General features: G+C 44.7%; 1 long non-coding RNA gene across 1 annotated transcript in view; it reads right to left on the bottom strand.

Annotated features, from left to right (window-relative positions):
• Nucleotides 1-3287: 3287 nt before the first annotated feature.
• LOC139749004 (uncharacterized) overlaps nucleotides 3288-22500 on the bottom strand; it is a 179515-nt gene continuing 160302 nt past the window's right edge. The window contains exons 5-7 of the long non-coding RNA XR_011712861.1: nucleotides 13213-13288; nucleotides 8158-8324; nucleotides 3288-6742 (exon numbers count right to left, since the gene is read on the bottom strand). This is a non-coding gene — a long non-coding RNA (uncharacterized lncRNA). The remainder of the gene's footprint in view (nucleotides 6743-8157; nucleotides 8325-13212; nucleotides 13289-22500) is intronic.

Genomic DNA, 22500 nt, shown 5'->3' with positions numbered 1-22500 from the left:
TATATATATATATATATATATATATATTTTTTTTTTAACTATTCGCCATTTCCCGCGTTAGCGAGGTAGCGTTAAGAACAGAGGACTGGGCCTATTTGGAATATCCTCACCCGGCCCCCTCTGTTCCTTCTTTTGGAAAATTAAAAAAAAAGAGAGGGGAGGATTTCCAGCCCCCCGCTCCCTCCCCTTTTAGTCGCCTTCTACGACACGCAGGGAATACGTGGGAAGCATTCTTAATCCCCTATCCCCAGGGATAATATATATATATATATATATATATATATATATATATATATATATATATAAATATATATATATATATATATATTGATGAAATGCTACATGCTCCCGAAAACGTACTCAAATGTTTTTGTGAACTCCAGAACACAGCTACTCGTTGCTGGCAGGCCTGCTGGCCATTAGTCAGAGGTGGCACAAAATTTACACTTCATATCTAACCCCAACATTACTTACTACTGTCACACATACCGACACGCACGTACAGTTTGAAGTGCTTAGTAACTGTCAGTGTAAATAGCAATGTTAATATCCTCTTCTCACTTGTTAATGTAGAGTTAATTTTCACTCATTTATCAAACGTGATGTTAATCTTTACATGAAGTCTCGTAATTGCAGTGGTACTTAATGTGATAAATTTCTCCTGACGGTCATCAGTAGAGCACTCGACTATTCGCAAATAAGCCGAGCAGATCGTTGATGAGTTCCGAGGTCCTGAGTCACTGAAATGGCGTCACACTAGCGTAGACTGAAGACGCCAAGTTGGTGTCAGTGTAAAGAGAAGCTGATGTTGGACGCCTATGGAACCCAAAGATGTGTCAAGCAAGGTCCCCTAGCCACAGTTCTTCCTCAACCCTACTTGATGTGGCATCTGGTGCCTTTAGGTGTTGATCCTAGCGTCAAAGTTGCATAATCCTGGGATCAAGAACTTACTATTTACGTGCTGTCACCTTGTCAGTCACTGTCTGGCTGCGTCTGGTTGACGCAATCAGGAGTAGATTGGTTTCCTGAAGCCACTGTGGCGTGACATGAGAAGGAGTTTCAATTGGTGGTTTACAGTCACATAGAGTGGCCTTACAGGAGGTGGAGCAGGTCGTGATTCGGTACCTCCAGATTAACTCAGCTAACCACAAATTGACATCAGATTGAGATATATCTTCAGTATCTACGACGTTCTTAGTTTGCATTTTGCTATGCCAGAGGGACATCAACTGAGGAGGTCTATACTGGCGTAACTTCGTGCAGTCAAAACATAAGTTCAGTGTCCAAGATGGCTGATGGTCAGATTTGGTCAACAGGGCTTGGAGTTCTGCAAACTTGATAACCTGTCAGGGAATTTCGGTTTGCTCAACTTTTCTAACCCGGTTTTGTGCGTCAGTATTCCCAGTGAATAGTCAGTGGAGTCTCTGAATCACCAAGACATTAAAGAATTGACATTAAAATGGAAAAACAAGGATTGCACTACCATAACTGAACAGATAGTAACGGATGTCTTTAACCAAGAGAATGTGCAAAGGAACTGTTCTGTATTTGTCATTTTGCTAATGACCCCACAGCATATCACTTTTTTTTTCCATACTTGATAGCTGTATCCCGCGTTAGCGAGGTAGCGCCAGGAACAGACAAAGAAAGACCACATCCGCTCATATCCTTTCTCCATCAGTCATGGGTATTGCAACGAAACTCCAGCTCCTTATCTACAACCAGATCACATACACCTTTCCATGGTTTACCTTGGACGCTTCACATATCCTGATTCAGTCCACTGACAGCACGTCGACCACCGTATACCACATCGTATTTTTGAGCCTGAGTTGGATTTGTTATCCCAAAGGCACATCCATGTTTGGTGCTACTGTGGCTGAAACGTTTCTCTTGAGGCATCACCTTCCACGACATACCTCTCCACCACACACTCCCCAGCCACACAACCCTCCACCACACACACTCCCCAGCCACACAACCCTCCACCACACACTCCCCAACCACACAACCATCCACCACACACTCCCCAACCACACAACCTTCCACCACACACACTCCCCAACCACACAACCCTCCACCACACACTCCCCAACTACACAACCTTCCACCACACACACTCCCCAGCCACACGACCCTCCACCACACTCCCCAGCCACATAACTCTCCACCACAAACTCTCCACCACACACTCCCCGGCCATACAACCCTCCACCACACAGTTTACCAGAACACACCACATCACTAGCATAATATCCATCAAGAAGAAAAGGAGGAAGATGAAGGCTGGATTACATGCTGGATTTGTCTGAATATCTCATGGTGTGTCTAGAAACCTCCGGCTCCGGCTGCCCCTCTTCCAGCTGGGTCTCACCCCCAGCTGGCCTGGACTACGCCCACACGCGGCTCTAACCACCTAATTCTATTTCCCTTGCTATCGCTGGACAATGTCCCTGGTGCCTGGAACACCCCCCAAAGTCCTCGCTCTCACGTGCGACCATTGCGCCTGGAACCTGACCCACTCATCTTCCAGCCCTCAGGAAAAAGGGGACTTTATCTTTCCGCATGCGGCTCTATTCTGACGCGAGTTGCAGGCACATGCGACTGCGGGAACGGAGAGCAGTAAGTGTGTAACCTACCAACTGATCACTCCGTGTGAACGCCCGCTGAAGGTGAGGGAAGGGAAAAAAGAAAGCTAAAGGCGAAAAGCGTCGAGTTCCACCACGGGCGCCGCCGCCACCTGCTGTGTTATGACGGTCGGGCCATCGTGGCGAGATTACCGCGGGAAGTGCGGGCTACCTCTCTCTCTCTCTCTCTCTCTCTCTCTCTCTACCACTCTCTCTCTCTCTCTCTCTCTCTCTCTCTCTCTCTCTCTCTCTCTCTCTCTCTCTCTCGTTTTTAATCACTCATCCTCTCTGTCTCTTTGTTCTCTATCTGTCTGTCTCTCTCTATTTACTCACTGTTTATTCTCTTCACCTCCATCTCTCTGCGTCTCTCTCTCTCTCTCTCTCTCTCTCTCTCTCTCTCTCTCTCTCTCTCTCTCTCTTTACTTACCATTCTCATCTCATCGACTGAGAAGGTAACAACGTTTTCTTTTCTTAATTTCGCAAAGGGATTACGACGTAAGATCATTGGTACTATTGTCCTCGTGAGTTAGCAAGGCTGACCTTGCTGGTGGAGACAGCAGTACGATCTGGAAGCTATTATACAGATGTCATGTTATCTGGTACATACCTGGGCTGCTTAGTAGGTGGATAAGTTCATAAGGAATGAACACTAACATCGACGAGAGAGAGAGAGAGAGAGAGAGAGAGAGAGAGAGAGAGAGAGAGAGAGAGAGAGAGAGAGAGAGAGAGAGAGAGAGAGAGAGAGAGTCATACGTTCAGCTGAAATACAAAGCCGATGATTAATTCACACAAGTAACGGTATCTGACATTGTCAACACTTCGAGTTCTGTGATTTGAAAATATCTTTCAGTTCCCGAATTGTTTTTTTTTTTTCCGAGAAAAAGCGGCGAATTTATCGCGTCCTCGAGCCCATCCTGTGGGTCGTGACGCAAAAGAGGATACATAATACAAAAAAAAAAGAGTCCCCGAGCTGAGCCACAACGACTGAATTACGTAACATGTTACATGGTGAGAGGACTGTTTACTCTTGACAAAGTTACGATACTTCTCAAGTATCTGGGGTAAAGTTATGATACTTATCAAGCATTCGGGGCAAAGTTACGATATATCTAGAGTATCTGGGGTAAAGTTAGTATACTTCTAGAGTATCTGGGGGAAAGTTAGGATGTTTCTCTAGCATTTAGGGGCAAAATTAGCCTAATACTTAAGTATCTAATACATAAGTACCTCAAGTAAGGTGGGATACTTCTAAAGTATCTAGGAGAAAGTTGAGATACTCCTCAAGCATTTGAGGGCAATGTTTTGGTCCTCAGGTATCTGGTGCAAAGCTGGGGTACTTCTTAAGTATCTAGAGCAAAGTTAGAATACTTCTTAAGTATCTAGAGCAAAGTTAGAATACTTCTCAAGTATCTAGAGCAAAGTTAGAATACTTCTTAAGTATCTAGAGCAAAGTTAGAATACTTCTTAAGTATCTAGAGCAAAGTTAGAATACTTCTCAAGTATCTAGAGCAAAGTTAGAATACTTCTTAAGTATCTGGGGCAAAATTAGAACAGTTTCTAATGATCTGGGAGTCAAAGCTCAGGCACCTAAACATCATTATGAATGACATGCTCACACATGCTCGCACATATCCTGTAATGTAGGACAGGAATCATCTCCCAAGCCACAGCTTTTACGTCGACCACATAGTATACAGCAGGGTGAGGGAGTAGACTTTGCCTAGACCAGACTAGATGTCATAAATCGGTATCTAAAGATGGCCTCAGCAAGGTAGGAAATGTCATTCCATCCATCATAGAATTATAACATTTGATATGATATGATTCTCAACGAGTAGTTACTGTTGAATCATTTGATGACTGGCGAATCATTTGATGACTGGCGAATCATTTGATGAGGTAGTAATAAGATACTAACTTTATCTTGTAAGTTTAGATGTGTAGATCGTACCCAACTAAGCGAAAGAAATCGATAATGAGCAATCTAATTCATAACAAAGACTTGTATACTGATATTACTTTATCAGTGATTTAGTTGTGAATTAAGGTCTTACATAGCCCATTATGAGGCGCCTGCGTACTGGACGAACACCAGCAGCCAGGAATTGATGAGACATTTTTACAGTCTCATTTACCATTATCTAAAATGGAAAACAATGATAAGGTTCGGTTAAGTTTGGGTTCTCCGTGGCTAACAGGTTTCTCTTAAGTTCCTACTTGGAGGGACTGAACGAAATGGCGCCATGGCTACAGCTTCAAGGTAATGTTAAGAAGTCAATTTGTTTCATAGTTTTCAAATATCCTAATTTTAGTGACGTACTCGCCCCAACAGCTTTCGCTGGATAGTGTTGTTTAATAAGTTAAGGAACAGGTTAGCCGTGTGACTGCATGTAATTCGGTAAACTGTTGCTTATTGTTGATAGATATTGATATTTTCATTATCATACACAGGAATTTAGGATTTTACATTACGATCCACAGTCACAACGCGTCACTGCAAAACACTCTACAGTTCTTATGAAAGAAAATGTGAGTGCATTATGGTTTTTTGTTGTGTCATGCGTGTATTTATGGTCTATGAAGTAAATATTTGCGTGCATCTGTCGAAGTGAACTATATTCGCTACTGTGTACCTTTCTCTCGAGTCTTTGTTTTGAGTGCATCATTTGCTGTGGGTGGACTGGTTGTTAGTGGAAGGATTTGTCTTCTCAAGTTGCATCTATCACTACTCCGAGTGAGCCTATCGCCACTCAGAGTGCATTTATCATCACTCAGATTGCATCTCTCACTACTCATAGTGCATTTATCACCCCTCGCAGTGCATGAATCACAACCCAGAGTGCATCTATCACCACTCAGAGTGCATCTCTCACTACTCATAGTGCATTATCACCCCTCGCAGTGCATGAATCACAACCCAGAGTGCATCTATAACCCCTCAGACTTCATCTATCACTACTCACGGTACATATATCATCTTTCACTATGAAGGAGGAGTGTACTGAGAATACTGACCGCTTCAAGAAAACTGGCGGGCTCAAGAAATCGATGAATTCAGCTGAAACGTAGCAATGATGGTCATGGGGAGGGAAGGTGGAGGAAAGGAGAGACATAGAGGGAGTGAGAGGGAGGGAGAGTAGGGGGTTGGTCGTTTGGGTGTAAGGCTCTACCTTAACAATCAATATGACACTAAGCCTCCAGTGTGTCAAGGTGACGGGTCAAACCGTCGGTGAAGAAGACGGTAGGATTCGAACCAATGTCAGAATGTGTTGTCAACGAACTCCTACAGTGACGTTATTTCTCATAAGTATTCTACTCGTTTCTACCTTATCGATTGTTTCCTTTTATTTTCGTCTTTGAGCACGTGGTTGACGGAACTGTGTTTTGGTAACTTGTATACTGACCAGTAGGAGAGGTGTTGGGGCAGGGTGGTGTTGGGGCAGGGTGGTGTTTTATACAGTGGTGTTGGGACATGGTAGTGTTGGGACAGGATAGTGTTGGGGCAGGGTGGTGTTGGGGCAGGGTGGTGTTGGGGCAGGGCGGTGTTGGGGCAGGGTGGTGTTTTATACAGTGGTGTTGGGACATGGTAGTGTTGGGACAGGATAGTGTTGGGAGCAGGGTAGTGTTGGGACACGTTGGTGTTGGGGCAGCATGGTCTTAAAGCAGGTTGTTGGGAGAGGATAGTATTGGGGCAGGGTGGTGTTAGGGCAGCTTGGTGTCGGGGCAAGATGTTGCTGGGGAGGGTGGTGTTGGGGACAAGGTCGTGTTGGTGGCAAAATAGTTGTGAAGCAGGAGAGATGGTGGGAACACATGGGAGAGACAGGTAACGGGAGACCTGATGACCCACGGAATAAGTTATATACTGAAGGACATCAATAGGAACCTAAGCGTCGAATCTACGGAGGTAGAAAGAGGAGAGTAAATCAGAAGGCTTCTCCTCATCCACCTCTCACTCCGGCACAACAACCAGCAGAAAAAATAACTTAGAATGCGCACCAAAAAACCATGTACCATGTGCCGGGTAGAATGGTAAGAGAATGTCATAGAAAAGTGGAAATGGGAAAAATACTGTAAACTTACACCGCATCGGGTTCTTCTGGGGAGGAGATTCAACTCTGAAACGAAAAAGAAAAAAGTTGAATTATCTCTTTACGAGAAGTTAAGATTTTGTTTTTGTTCTCATTCTTGATCAGATTTATTCACTGACAATTGACATCATGAGAGCATCAGTCAAGACCTGATTCAGAGGTAATGGTAGTCCTCGTCTCGAAAACATCTGCCGAGAGTTTATTCTAAATTTAGTTCTATAACTCTACAACTGAAGAAAAAAACTTGTACCCACGTTAGTGTTATATCCCCTGCCTTTCACTTCTATCATATCTCCTCAGAGTCTACTTTTATTTTCGAGAAAACAATCTTAGATATGTGAATCTTTCTGCATATAGTTTATTTCTGAGCGACAGATGTCATTTAGTTGCTCTTCTTTGTATTCGTTCAAGGTTTCCTTTCTCTTTTATCAAGTCTGGGGACCAGAACTGTACAGCATGCTCTAAATAAGGTCTGACTAAGGAGCTGCAAAAGATAAATATCATATCCTTCAATTTGCAGTTCCACTTCAGTCCATATAATATATCTTTCTTTTTGTTTTATCTTAAGCAGTTCTGTGATCATACGTCATTTGCAATTATCGCCCAGAAATCTTTCTCTTCTCGTTCTCTCATTAGCATCTTACCGTGAATCTATATTATCGTAATTGATATTTTTCTTGTCAAAACGCATTGCTTTTCAGATAACAACATTGCAGTCCATTTGCCATTGTTCGAACCACTCAATCACCTTTGTCAAAATCCGCTGTCCTCGCGCAGGTTCGATATCCTGTGTTGTGGGTTTTTGATTCCACGTATACTCTAGCCTAAGCCAGGTATACCTAATCTATCGACCAACTCCTGGTGGAAGATGAACAGGTTGGTTGACTGTGGGCCCTGTTCCGCAACCAGAATTCTCACCTATGCGCTCGATCCCGGTCGTCCCATGAGTGCGTCATGGTCGGCAACACTAACCGTTATACCACGGAGATGCATTCGTTACAAATGATCTTTTGTTATGGAATCGTATTTCATAATAAGCATTTTTTCTTTTTGGTACGTGAAATTTTGTGATGTCATCTTTATTAACATGTAAGGTTGGAACCTGTCAAATTCAAACCGAAGTAAGAGTGAAATGGGAATGGTCTTAAAGTCCATTTTCTCTCTCCTTTTTTGAAAAAAATTGTGTTACTTTTATAGGTTCTTGGTCTTTTGGAACTACCACTTCTCGCAGCAATTATCATGAAGCAGATGATGTGGCGGAACAAGAGGTTAGTAGGGAGCAGTAATGATAATTTGCATTTCTTAAAATCAACTGTAGCTAAAGGACGAAAATGATTAAGAAAAAAGAAAATATATGCGACAGCATCCAAGATGTGATATATGAGAAAATATTCAGATAGAGAGAATACACAAACGTGGAGGTTGATACAAAGTCTACTAACCACAGACACTTCAGGCAAGGGTTGAGTTGATGGGTGCTCCTGTAGCGGACAAGACGAGATCGGATGAGTTCGATGCTGTTGCGTTACCGTACTGCAACTGGGGGACGAAGGACGTCAGATGACAAGAGGTGACTGTGGCAAGGATGATGCATCAGATTCCTCCTCAGCTGTTGGATAGGAAATGAATGTATTACAGGAATGTAACGTCAGTAGCTTAATACAGATTGACTATATCTACAGTGAGGAATGGATTTGAATATCAGTAACTACACCTGTATCTAAAACAAGAAGGCAAGCTACAGTATGAAGTCCGTTGAACTACGAAAGGTAAATGAGGAAGAAAACTTGGGTGTGATAGTCTCTGGTGACCTAGAACTAAGTGAGGAGTGCAAACAAACGGTAAGAAAGGGGAACAAAATTTACATCAGCCACAAGCGGGGCATTTGACGTTGAGTCAAAGGAGCTAATTCGCAATCTTTGCAATTTACTTGTGCATCCCTACTTTGAGTACTGGGTTCAGCCTTGATTATCCTTTCTGTAAGAAGACAGACAAAGCGGAGTGTGTGCAGCGACGCGCTACCAAGACGGTTTTCGGACTGAGAAACAATTCTAAACAACTTACACTTATTTAGCTTAGGAAAGAAAAAGTTGCGATATGATCTAATACATCTTAAATTATCAAAGGCTTTGATAATCTCGATCTAACAAGCTACTTTATGCAACATTTATCTTATTTCACTCGTAGTAATGGCTATAAACTTGTGGGCAAACGCTTTTTACTGCAAATGAGGCTAAGAATTTTTCCTTCAGCAGGATTACCGTATAAACATACGAAGTGTTTTACCAGAGTAGTTGAAAGCAACGCCATGAATACGTTCAAGAATAGACTTTTCAGGCACCAAGCTTTAAGCTCACGACTGACAACAACTGTGCTGCCTTGGTTACATTCAGTGTAAATTTTATAGGTAATTCTCCGTTTGAGTATATATGTATGCACAGTGAACTGTTAAATCGTACATCTGGAACTTCAAAGGGCATTTAGATGGATAATGAGAACATCTTTTCAATATACATGCATACCTGTGACTTTTGCAATTTAGCGGCAGCGTAAGGAAAAAATGAATCAGATTTATATGAATATTGTGTTAAAAGGTCATCACGTCCACTCCATCGACCAACAGCAGTGTTGAAGTAACCAATTTCCTGTACTACCTTAGACTCCCTCTGGACTGGGGTGACACACTCAGGATAAATGAACTTGTCATAACGTATTCATTCCTCCTCTTTGTGGGATTCGAGTGAGGAGTATTTTCGCTGCGTCCATAAAGGTAGCGGGTGGTTAACACAAGCTCAGTAGCTGTTGTATTGATCAGTGCTACATGGTTCTACTACTGTCACAACTCCAGGTCTCTACTATTGATCAGTCTGGCCACGGCAAAGTCATTACAATCAAGCAAAAGGAGAGTAATTAGTGATCATTATAGCTCGTTGTGATATATCGAGGGATTAATCAAGACACAATGCAGTGCTTTGATGGATGATTAAGTGGTAAATATCCGGTGTGTGGATGACGAGTGGTGTTCCACTGTCTTAAGTGGCACAATGTCCTCTCGTCTATGGGTATCCTCTCTCCTCACACTCAGCTCCACCTCGTTGTATCCTCACTCTCTACCTCTTTGTTCTTAGATACTGAGAATAACTCTTACGGTAAATTACTCTCTTACTGTCTGTCTCCTCCTGTATGTGATGAGCTAACACAGCAGTTGGTGGGGAATGGTGTGTGTATGTGTGTGTGTGTGTGTGTGTGTGTGTGTGTGTGTGTGTGTGTGTAAAGAATCGTGGGCTCTTGTCAGTGACAGGTATGTTCTCAGGTGTCGCATAACTGGCACAGGTCGGGTGTGTGTCCCTAGGGTTTCATAATGGCGCAGGTCCTTGTGTTTGTGTGTGTGTCTTCTTGGGTGTGCCATTACCGGCACAGGTCGGGTATATATGTGCGTTGTTGGTTGTGCTATTACTGGCACAGGGCGCCCGTGTGTAAATGTAGCGTAAGAGGCTCTTTTATGTTATGTGTGTTGCGTCCAATATGAATGGCCGTTTGTGTCTCCTTCCGAATTCCTTTATCATGTACTAACCCGAGCTTAGGACCGACTATGGCAGCATTTTCACAAATCCTAGTCTAACTCATATGATCTAGGAAAGGTAGTGATCACATCTTCTTGGGGTACAACACACTGGAGTTCCGAATAGTGTGTGCGTCAGAATTGCTGCTTAAAGAACAGATGTGAAACACATATCCAAGATAGCGAATGTAGCGATAGATTTCCGTCAGGAGTCTAGGAGATTTCGTTAACGACAAGAGGAAATTATTCAAGATATCCCCATCAAGATATTAGGAATATGTTTATAACAGACGTCATTGAAAGACAGCAGGTAATGAGCTATATCATAGGTGACTCCAACACTGTAGCCAAGCTATAGAAAACTTTGCTGGGTGTGATCCTAGCCCAGCGCTTCTTAGCCAAATCGGTGGTCAGACACCTCTCATTGTAGGTAGAGGCGGGGACATAGGGATAATGAGCGTCGACAGGTTGGGTGATCTCATCAAAGTCTATCAGATCGAACATAGCAAGTCTTTGGGTATTTACAGGGATGACTGCCTGCAATGAAAACTTCATATATATATATATATATATATATATATATATATATATATATATATATATATATATATATATATATATATATGAGAAGATGACCGAGCTCACAAAGGGTCTTTGTCACACCCTAGTGGTCGGATGAGTTCAACATCAGATATTACTGATTTGAATCCCTATTTTTAGGTTACAATCCTTTTATTACAGTAATTGGCTCATTTACTGAATACGAAATGTGGGTATTATCTGATGAAGTACACATCAGGGGGTTTTATCACTGCTAATCATGTTGAGCCATTACCTGCTTTTTCAGAGCGTGTTAGACCTTCCTGTGGTCAGATTCCTCACACTATGAAATGGTGGTTTGGTCCATCTAAAACTTTGAAACGTTTCTTTCAGGACGATGAAGTGGATCTTGGTGTCTCGAACTGGTATATATGAATCAATGATCCAACGTCGAAAAGAAGGTGAGGATCAGCGATTCGAACAGAGGCGAAACTTGGCTGTGTCTCCGACGCAATTTAGAACAAATGGTGAAGAGAAACTAAACTGGAGAACATACTCTGTCTCCCACTCACCCTAAATCTCCACTTTTACATGGTTCCCCGTCTCCCCTGAGGGTAGAATTTTGTCTCCCCTTTATCGTGGATTTTCCAATCCCCAGCCTGGTCCACCCCCTCTCCCATGGCTCTCCTCCCCGCCCCTCCGCCCTCCCCTGTGCTCCCCGGCGGACGAGCCCCGGGTCAGCCGTCAACAGCAGACGCCCCCCCGCCGGGGCAGAGGCCCGGGGAGCTTCGCCCCCCTGCGTCTCGCGCTCCCCAGCACCAAACACTGCCCACTCCTGGGGAGAGGAGACTGGACTATTGCTGTGGCCCGGGTGTGGTTTAGCTTCAACAGCTTCGTTTAATGCATTAATTGCCCCATTTGATACACTAATTATCTCATTTAGTGCACTCATTACAATGTACTAATTGCCAACAGAAGTTATGTACAGCTTGATAACTGAGTTGTCGTTTGTCATTTGTTTTCACGAGAATCCTGCATCCTTATGGTTTATTCGGCTGTTCCGTTCAGCGCTCATACTCTTCAACTCTCTCCAACCCTTCCTGTCCTCAGGTCTCTCTCTCTCCCATCTGTTCCACCTTTCGTCTCACCAATGTCACCCTTCTTTTCTGTTCCTCTGCTATGTTACGGTGTCTCTAAGATTCTAATCCAACTGACCTTTTGGAGGTATCATTGTGATGTTCGTATGCTTCAGAGGGACGGGATGGTAGCTGGGGTCACTTCCTGTGACCTGGTGACCCTGAATGATCTGGATACTGGCCAGGTTCACCATCTAAGATCTGGTGGCCTGTGTATCTAAATGGCCTGGATGATGACCCGGCCACCTCCTGAGACCTGATGACCCGTGAAACAGATGGGCTGGATTGGTGGCCAGGTGCACGTCCTGAGACTGAATGATGTGTGGACCTGAATGACCTGGATGGTGGCCACATCCACCTTTTGAGACCTGGTGACCCGATCAGCAGGAGAACGTAGGTTGTGGCCCGAAGGTCATCACTGGCTTCCTGCTAGCTGCTGGGTCCTGCTGGAGTGTTGCTTTTGCTTATTGATCGTCAGGTGGCGCGGTTGTGGTGGGGCTGTGGCGGGCTTGTGGTGGGACTATGATAGGAATGTGGTAGGGTTAGTGGCCAAGCTGTGGTAGGGCAGTGGCTGAGCTGAGAAGGGGATGCGGTAGGGTTGTGACACGAGTGTAGTACGGTTGCGGTAGGGTTATGGAGGGGCTTTAGTGAGGGCTATGGTGAGGAGGTGATGAGGCTACGAGGCTATGGTACGGCTGTGGTGAAGTAGTGGCGGCGGTGTGTCGCGCTGTGACAAGGGTGTAGTAGGACTATGGTGGGGTTGTGGCGGGGATGTGGCGACGCTGTGGAGGGGCTGTGGCAGGGCTGTGTTGCTCAGTAGTGGGGCTGAGGTGGAGCTGTGACGAGTCTCTGATGGGGTATACCTCGCTGTGGTGAGGCTGTGTCGTGCTGTTGCAGGACTGCAAAGGAGCTGTGGCGGGGCTGTGATTAGGGCTACTGCGAGGCTATGGGGAGGCTGCGATGGCGCTGTACTGGGGCTATCTTAGCTTTTATGGAACTGAGGTTAGGCTGTGGTGGTATAGTGGCGAGGTTGTGGTGGAGTTGTGACGCTAAAGTGACGTTAAAGTGGGTGTGGTAAAGCTGTGGTTGAAGTGTAACAGTGCTGTGACAGTGATGTAGAGATGGGTAGAGAGCGATGTTGTGGCAGGTCTATGACAGTGTTTTACGGTGGACACGGCAGAATAGTGGTTGTGGGATTAGATGGGTGACCCTCACTGGTGACACCTCACCTGGGAACAGGGACGTGGCCATCACCTTACCTGAAGGCTGGGTTCGATCCGGCTCCGACGCAAGAACCAAGGCGCCACTGTCACCAGCCGCCACCGACGCTCACATCTGTAGACAGAGACACTGCTGAGTAAAAATGAAAATATCATGATTACCGTAATTACCTATTTATACCTACAGGAAGTGAGCATTACTCACACTGTCCCGCCCCTTAACACATACATTATTCATGCTTTGCTTTGAAAACAATGAGGTTCTTTTCATGAGCTGGGTTGCAAAGGGCCATACATGCAGGGAGGGCACGTGTAGCCTCGGAATTACCTTAAACACCTGAAGAAGAAGGTGCTTAAGGCAACGTTGATGGCCTAAATGACCCTGAAAGAACCAACCACTATTTTCCCTCCCAATATTTGTGTCCCTTGTGGTTGTCATATCTTCCGCGCTCTGTATATATTTTCATCATCATCATTGTCCCTCTTCATCAGATATCTCAATTAATTCAAACGACTTCACTGTTTATTCTTCCACTTACTTCAAGTTCACGATCCAAACCGATTTGTTTAAACTCAGATTTGGGAAGCTATTTCCAGAGGGGCAGACGAAGTTTTGAACATACAATGAAACCACAAAAAGATTTTCGTTTCCTTTCATGTTTCTATACTAACATCATGTCACGATAAAGAAACACAGTGTCATCTGAACATCTGACCTGTTTTGAAAGCCTATGTTGTATAATAGGTTAAGTCTGTCTGCACGAACGCCAGAGGTCGTCTTAGAATCTTTTCTGAACATTTCCACCTATCTCGTCACATCTAGCGAGGTGAGACTCTAAATTCAGTAACTGTGCCACACAGAGTCGAATTTAATACAATTCTACGTATAGATTCCCTCAGTCTGAACTTATAACTTAATCTTATTTCCCTATTTTGTACTGATGGTTCTCTTTTCCCTGTTTCACAGACATCATTACCGTTACTTCCATGAAGAACTAGCTGCCTGCGCACCTCCATCATCAGGTGAACCCCACTGCGTCCTCACTTGATTACTGTGTGGCCGTCAGCAACTCAAGGCTGGGGCCTTGTAATGGCATGATACTTTCCACACACCGCTAAGCTTGGAATGCTTTGCCTTTTCGTGTCATTCCTACTAAGTATGACCTCCCCTTTTCGAAGGACGAGATTTTCACCTTAAAAATCCTTCATTTTCAATACTTTTCGTTTTTTCCTGTTTCTTGTGCCCCTCTTTTTTTGTTGGTTATATTTTGGGCATAACTTTGATAGGGACTTACTGCTATAACTGAAGCCTTTGAAAAGTTACATATTTTCGTCAGTAAGCAGAAAGGAATACAGTTTTGTTAGGGACCTTCTCGCTCGAAAGGAGTCCATGATTTCCCTGCGTTTGGTTGGAGTGTAACCTTGAGGCTGTAGGAGCCCCATCAATGGGGCCTTGGGGCACTACTTATCTATCTATCTATCCATTTCTCAGTGCCACGAGGACAGCGGTGTGTGCGGATGGTAAACGAGGAAGGGAGTACCTTCAGTCCTCTGGAGCAGGTGACAGGCGCCCTGTACCCACGCACCTACATCTTGACCCTAAGCTCCTGACAGGTCATGAGGGGTCAGGCAACCTTCGTGCTGGCACGGTAGAGGGGACGTCCTGTACCCTCTCACATGCATCATGACCCTAAGCTCCTGACAGGTCAGGAGGGGTCAGGCGACCTCTGTGCTTAGGGTGACAGAGAGGCTAAGCCAGCAGTATGTCGAGGAGTGGTCCCTGGGGGAAGAAGGTGAGGAAGGGGGAGGCTGTCACAAAGACGGTGGCAGCCGTCACTTGTCAAGGGGGGAGGGGGTTTTACTGTGGTCGAAAGCCTGGCAGGAGTAGGAGGAGGAGGAGGAGGGAGAGGGAGGGAGGGAGGGAGTGTGTGTCGGTATAAACAGGGAGGCAATATCCTGCGCTTGTTCATCGCCAGCAGGAAGATAAAAAGAGAGACTTTACTTTCTTGATTACAGGCCATTAATTCTGGTCTTAACCATCTGGTGATTTTCGGTACAGTCGTAATTTTCGCTCGAGATTCTGAACTATAATAGTCTTGAAACATTTTATTTTATTTATTGTATTACATTAAGCTGTGATGAACCGGTCACGCAAACCTATTAACATTGAGTCATGAAAATTAAATCTCTTTGTGGAGCCGAGAGATTGCTGGGCATTTTTTGTGTGTGCGTCGCAGCGGCGCGCGGGTCGAATCATGGCGACCGTATGGTTCCCCGTAGGATTGGTTGCAGCGATTATCCCCACATCAGATTATACCGCCAGTTTGCGCTTTGTTTGAAGCCATTACGCGAACAAAAGAAGGCTGGCTGGAGACGTTAGATTTTGGTATATTATGTAATAACTGTACGCAGATGATAGAAGCGATGAGATTTGATGTCGACATAATTCAGAATTAATGAAATAATTGTAGAAACGGTTGTAGAAGCTCAAGAGTAGGTATTTATAACCAAGATGTGGTCGAAGGCGGTGGTAAACAACATTTGGTAGGAGTTAGTGACTATATTTATGAAGACTGGTTACTACGCGCTGGATCTCTGATGTCACCACTGAGGTTACTGAATAGTTGCTTGTCAGAACTAACTAGAAAATAGAGGTACCTTGGGGCAGATCGGCAACATATGATATCACATCACGGGTTCGAACTCCACACCCCGCTAACCAAGCCACCACCACTACCACTACATCACTTCTACTCTGAAATCTTTGATGTATTCCTCAGTGTTCCACTCATGGGAATTCTTAGTGGTTATCACTGTTTCCTCCCACTGAGGATTACGCTTCTGATAGACGGACGTAAGACATCGCTAACCTTCCTGGACCTCGAACTGCTACAGACGCCCCTGGCCCAGACACCTCAAGCCTCCTGACAGACTTCCAACTGTCCCCCGGATAATATCACTCCCCCGTTACCGCATGATCACATACAAACACCTAACCACGAAAACCTGTCTCCCCACATCACCATTCATCACCCAGGTATGGAGGAGGAGGAGGAGGAAACATCAAATGAGTGAGAGAGAGAGAGAGAGAGAGAGAGAGAGAGAGAGAGAGAGAGAGAGAGAGAGAGAGAGAGAGAGAGAGAGAGAGAGAGAGAGAGAGAGAGAGAGAGAGAGAGAGAGAGAATGTGGGTGGGGGGATGGATCTCTCTCCTTCTCAGACACTGGAAGGGTCAAATAATCCAGTCCAGTGAGCCCCACAACATCATATGTCAGGCTCAAGCGTACAGTGACTTCCCTGCTGGACTTAGGGGTGACGTGTAGCGCATTCCCACGGGACGTAAACCTGTACTTGCTTTGCTTTTGCTCTCTCACTCTACGGTGCCAGAATGATCACTGGCATCCAGGATGACTCCGGGTGTTTACACTCAGTCTGTACACATCCATCTGGAGTTCCAGTAGACTCGGCTTCGTCTCCATATAGAGTAGAACCTGTACAACCCAACCCTGACCTTCACAGATCACTGGGTGACCAACACAATCGAGGTCAGTGGCAGGTCCTCATCAGTGATGGTTCGTCATGTAAATCCTCTGTCCAGTCTACGGAGCGGGAGTGAGAACGTGAGCCTCACATCAGCCCAGAGGCCAGCTGAGAAAAGTAGGATATTGACACAAAACACCTCTTAAACAACTTCGATCTGGGAGACGACACTTCAGTGCTGTGGATTTAAGACGGACGGAACAATGAGAATTATGGCAGCCTGAGCAGATGACAGAGGGAATCACACCCTCCACTAACCGAAAAGTGTAAGATGGACGGGAAAGAAAAGATGGATACGTCGAAGAGGGATAACGGAGGAGGCGCAATTAACCAAAGTTTTGATCACCAGGAGGAAAGAAGAATAATGGTTATCTTCAGCGAGGATTGTTGAAGAGGATCGAAACGCCTTTGGTAGCCAGGTGTGGCGGACGAATGTCTGGTCCAGGAGGCACCATCGGCGATGGCGGGTTCGCTGAGTTGAGTTGGTGTGTAGGGATCGCAGCAGCAGAGCACCAGGTGTGCGCTCCTCTACGACGCTGCCAACAGATCAATAACTTTTTGAAGTAAATTAAGGTTAGGGTTAAACCAGCGACCTTTCCTGGGAGAGAGAAAGAGAGAGAAAATAATGTTCCCACACCGCCACCATTTCCACAATAAGAAACAAGGTTGGGGGTCATTTCAAGTGCACGATCCTTCACCAGGAGAGCTGGACAATGGCTCCTGAAATTGTATCAATCCAACAAGGTTCACACGACCCACACCAGCAGGAGTGAGGCGCTGCAGGACCATCGAGAGGCCGGGGAAACTGGGGAAAAATCCCCAGAAACCCAAGCCCTTGGGGAGAATGGACGAAGGAAGATGAAATGTAATGATATTAATAAAGTGACCAAACAAAAGGAAATATAAGTAGTAAATAAATTTTAGAGAAATCAAAATTTTTTTGCCGTGTTTCATCCACTTGGACCCCGCCAGCTCGCTCTCTGGGACGGACTTATAGGGTCATATAATGCCGACCATTCCCCAGGGTAAGTGTAAGCTGTCAGCGGCCATGTTGAGGTTCAAAGTTCTTGGGATCCTCACATTCTGGAGCAGAGGAAGTCCCTGAGACATCCCCAGCCACAGTAGCCCACACACCACCTTTACCTGATACGATCAAATATCTATTCGTTTGTTTCTTTTCATAGTGACCGAGACGACATGGGCAAAACATGGCCCAGGTTGGGCCATCCTGGGTGAAAAGAAGATAGAGTATGAGAAACACAGAAATTAATCCTCGTCCCGTAGGTGTCTGCAAATCCGATTCTTAGAGGTAGAAAAGTAATGGAGAGTAATGGTACAGACGAAGGGGTTTGAAGGGAATGGGATTCATTCGTCCAAAGACCAACAGCTGCACTGAGCCTCCGGGTCATGTGGTCTGCTTTTGATGTTGAGGGCGTGTGGCGACACCCTATCAGGGTGCTGGTGAGTCCGGTGAACGGGTTAAACCAATTAGTATTGTAGCTGTCACTGGTGATCGCTTGTTTGATGAGGGCCGCTGTGGTCTCCAGTTGCTTAGATAACTCGGCTAATAAGATTGTGGTAAGTGATGCAGAATCTCTCAGCTTCGTCTGTCGTGGATGTATGGTTCCCTCACCGTCCGTCTTGGGGATGTGTCACTATATGGGTGACCAGTACAGCCACTGACACTGAGGGTTGCTGGCTACCAGACTCGCCTTAGTTCCCATGGTCCAGGTAATGTGATTAGCTAATTGTGTGTCTCTTTCCCAGACCTCAGAGTGGAAAAAGAATTTTAAGTAACTGGACACACTCGTCCCGAGCTTGACTTCAGACGGATTGCGTCGCAAAAATCTGGGCTATTGTCTGGAGGATTATGTCTGGAGGCTCATCGTGGGCTTCGTGAAGTGCAAAAAAAAAGAAAAAAATTTTTTTCGTCATAGATCAGAAACCTGTTGATAGCCACAATGTGATTCTTAAAATCATGAAAATACTTCGGTGTGATTCCAGGAATATGTTTCCAGAGTGAACAATGGTGGCTTACAGTGATCTTCACTAAGAGGAACTTGCTGGACTGTGAGACACACGTCTGTATGAGACTCTGGAGGGAGATGATGGATGCCCTGACGTCATACTTGAGTCATTGAATGGTTTCTTCCAGTGAGAAGCGTTGGCCGTTATTGAAGGTCATTTGGCGACGTTGACTGACGAAATCGGTTCTAACAAAGAGTCTCAATGGAAGAGGACTCAGCTGAGGAGGAGTATATTTACGATAACGATTTACTCAGCTAAGCTAAGCGGTGTTCATTGTGTATATCGATAGATTACTGGAGCCTCTTTACGTGCTTCGTGTTTGTAATATGTCATGGATACGACTTGTGACTGGAAAAAACAAAAAACAAACTTGGACGCCAAGTCTAGCATCAGAAATATGATCAGGAAAATCGCAACGACCAACAATGCATAACAATGCTCGCTGACTCCGGGTAAATTTCTGTTATTGTGTGTCTGGCAAGACCTCTAGACCACACGCCTCTCACCTCGTGCCACAAGCTTGAGGTGACTAACATAATGCCTCTCCTTTTACCAGCAATGATTCCTTATGAAAATTCGAAAAAGTGGAAAACTGATATGATCTTGTTCCTCATTCATGAAGTCTATTAAGGAATCAAGCTTTTCAAAGGCCATTTTGTGTTTCCTGGAGTCATTCATGCGAAAAGAAAATGCCCAGCAGTATCGTAATCAAGGCTGGGAGAGTAGTCAGAGTCGAGGTGAAGATAGTTAACTATCGTGTGCACTACGATAAAGACCAAGGTGGTTGTTGCTACTAACAGGTGGCTTTATATTTTGAGTTGAAGTCAGCTCTGGCTTCCACTGGGATACAGACAGCCGAGTCGGAGAGGCCAGGAGCAACGGCGTAGCCCTAGGGGTAAAAGAATGACTCTCTTTGTCTTTTTGTTCTCGCGAAGGAAGTGTAACATTACACGTAAACAAAAAATACATATTGCATGCTACGGGTCGCAGTGATTGCGGGAAACCTATATCATGTTGGTGACAAGAACCCCAGGACGCTTAAATCTTCCAGGCACGAGAGAGTAATGTAACTTTAAAGAATTTATTTTTGGACTGACTTAACCAAACCTAATCTAAACTATCCTAACCATACTTAACCTAGCCTAACCTAACCAAACTTATCCTAGCCTATCCTAACCTAACCTAACGTAACCTTTCCTTACCTAACCATACCTAACCTAACCTAACCTAACCTAACCTAACCTAACCTAACCTAAACTATCCTAACCATACCTAACCTAACCTAACCTAACCTATTATAACCTAACCAAACCTACCCTACCCTTACCTAACCTAACTAAGCAAACACTTCCTGACCGAACTAACCTGACGAAGCCAACTCTATCTTAATCTAACCTAACCTATTTAAGCCAACTCTATCCTAATCTAACGTAACGTTAACAACTGATCTATTTATTTTGTTAACCTAACCTAATTCAACCTAACCTAACAAGAATGACGATAATCAGGCATAAATGAATAAAATTGTTAAAAGACGAAAACATAATTCATTGTACTGAACAGAAACTTCACGATATATATGTTCCTTTAAGCAAAGCAAAGATAATCAGACTTGTATTGCGAGCCAAGAATTAATCACATATGAAGTTCAGATACTTAAACTGACACAGGGAAGTGATACACGAACGGAAGAATTTACGAAAGAAAACAGAGAAAGATAACCACAAGAAGAGAAACACATACAGAAGGAGGGATAAAGAAAATGATAAACAGATAAAGAGGGAAGTGCGAACAAGGGGATGAATAGATATATGAACAATGAGGCACAGATACATGGATGCAGAGAAAGAAATAGCAAAATAGAGACAAAATGAAAGATGCTGAAAAAAATAATTTACATAAAGAGAATGAGAGAAGCGTTGCCCCAACACCAGAAGCCAGATGAAAAAAATAACCAAAGAAAGAACCAATCATTGAGGAATAATGATGTCTTTTTTTCACACATGCTCGCTTTTCTCGCCCTATCGAGAAGTACTGAGTGCAAATGCTCTGCTTAAAGAAAAGAAAAACTTTGCTACTCCTTCTATTCCTACGTTTAGAAAGCGTAATACAAGATGATATGATTTCTAGCCATGCCCATTACTCCGTCCCTTATGGTTGCCTTCTACGGCACGCAGATGATACCTGGGTAATACCCCTTCTATACCCCCATCTCTTAAGATATGACTTAAAGGGAAATATTAGAAAAACAATGAAAGACAAGAAACAGAGACAAGCTAAAGCATATATGGATATTGAGGTAGATAGAGAGACATAGTGTCGAGTGCAGAGACACAACCAGATTCAATTAGACACAAAACAAAGGCCAGGACTCAAATAGGTATGAGCATAGTTATACGCTACTGAGAGACGGGAGCAGGAAGACACCATTGCAGAAGGAGTAACCCTTGAGCAGGTGCAACATGTTTTGAGGTGAGGCTGTACTGGATAAGAGCACACACCGATCCAGCAAGCACATGAAGACCTTATCTTCTCTCCTGAGATGAACATGTGATAAGAAAAGCCAAGATCAAATATGTAAGTCACCTCCAGAGGGACACGAAATAAAGTCGTTCTCAGAGAGACAAAATCAAAATCAAATTACAAAAAACGGCACAAAATAATGGGATTCAAAAGGTCACTATAGATATCAGGCCCTAAAAATACTTAAGAAATAAAAAAGATCTTCAGAAAAACTTGAAACGTACGCCAGGAATGCTTAAAAGAACCAGCCATAAATAGACAAGATAAGAAGAAAATGAAAGCAAGATATAACAACGAGAGAATCAAAGACAAAAGGGGAGTTAGACATAAGGATTTTGCGCCACAGATGGAGGATGATAACGGAACAGAATCTTCAATGCAACGCAGATATCAGATAAGTAGGTTAGATTTGAGATAGAGAGAGAGAGAGAGAGAGAGAGAGAGAGAGAGAGAGAGAGAGAGAGAGAGAGAGAGAGAGAGAGAGAGAGAGAGAGAGGCTGATGAAACAGAGATCCAGGGGGAGACACACACAACGTTAGAGAGATAGAATAACAAAGCTAGAAAGAAAACCAGAAAGCCATTGAGAAACAGAGAGCTAGAGAGACAAACAGAGAGACAAACGGAACTAACGAGACAAACGAAGCTGAGAAAGACAAAAAGACCTTACGGAACGAACGAAGTTCAGAGACACAAACAAAACTAACGAGACAAACGAAGCTCAGAGAGACAAAATAATGTCAGAGTCAAGGGGGGAAGGAGGGGGGCGGGGGGAACTTGTCTTGCTGGGGGGGGGGGGGTGAGGGTAGGGGGTTTTGGGGAAGGGGAAAGGGGGGGAGGGGGAAGCGTGAGTGAGTCGGTCGACGATATTTATGGCCGGGCGGGCAGTAACGAGCAGGTGGGTAATTACCTCCGTGTAATGACTGTCTTTCATACAACTTATACCACGAATTATCCTCATTAACCGGGGGCTGAGGGGGCGGGGGGTGGGAGCTGTTTAGGGGGGGGCTTGCGGCGAGGAGGGAGGGGAAGGGGAAGAAGGGGGAGGTGGGTCGAGAGCTGCATGAGGAGGGGGGCAGAGCGGGGGGGGGGGAGGGGCTGGTGAATTTTGATGGAGGGACGTGCATTACGTTGTTGTGTGGGGGGGGGACGCAGGAAGATTACTGCTAATTTGTCGGCTTCATCTGGAGGATTTATCCCTAGTTGTTGACGATGATTGGGGGGGGGGAGTGGGTGTTAAC

The sequence above is a fragment of the Panulirus ornatus genome, chromosome 6, assembly GCF_036320965.1.
Source record: "Panulirus ornatus isolate Po-2019 chromosome 6, ASM3632096v1, whole genome shotgun sequence".
NCBI lineage: Eukaryota > Metazoa > Arthropoda > Malacostraca > Decapoda > Palinuridae > Panulirus > Panulirus ornatus.
Note: the sequence above shows the minus strand (reverse complement) of the source record. Positions and strands in the feature narration are given on the sequence as shown.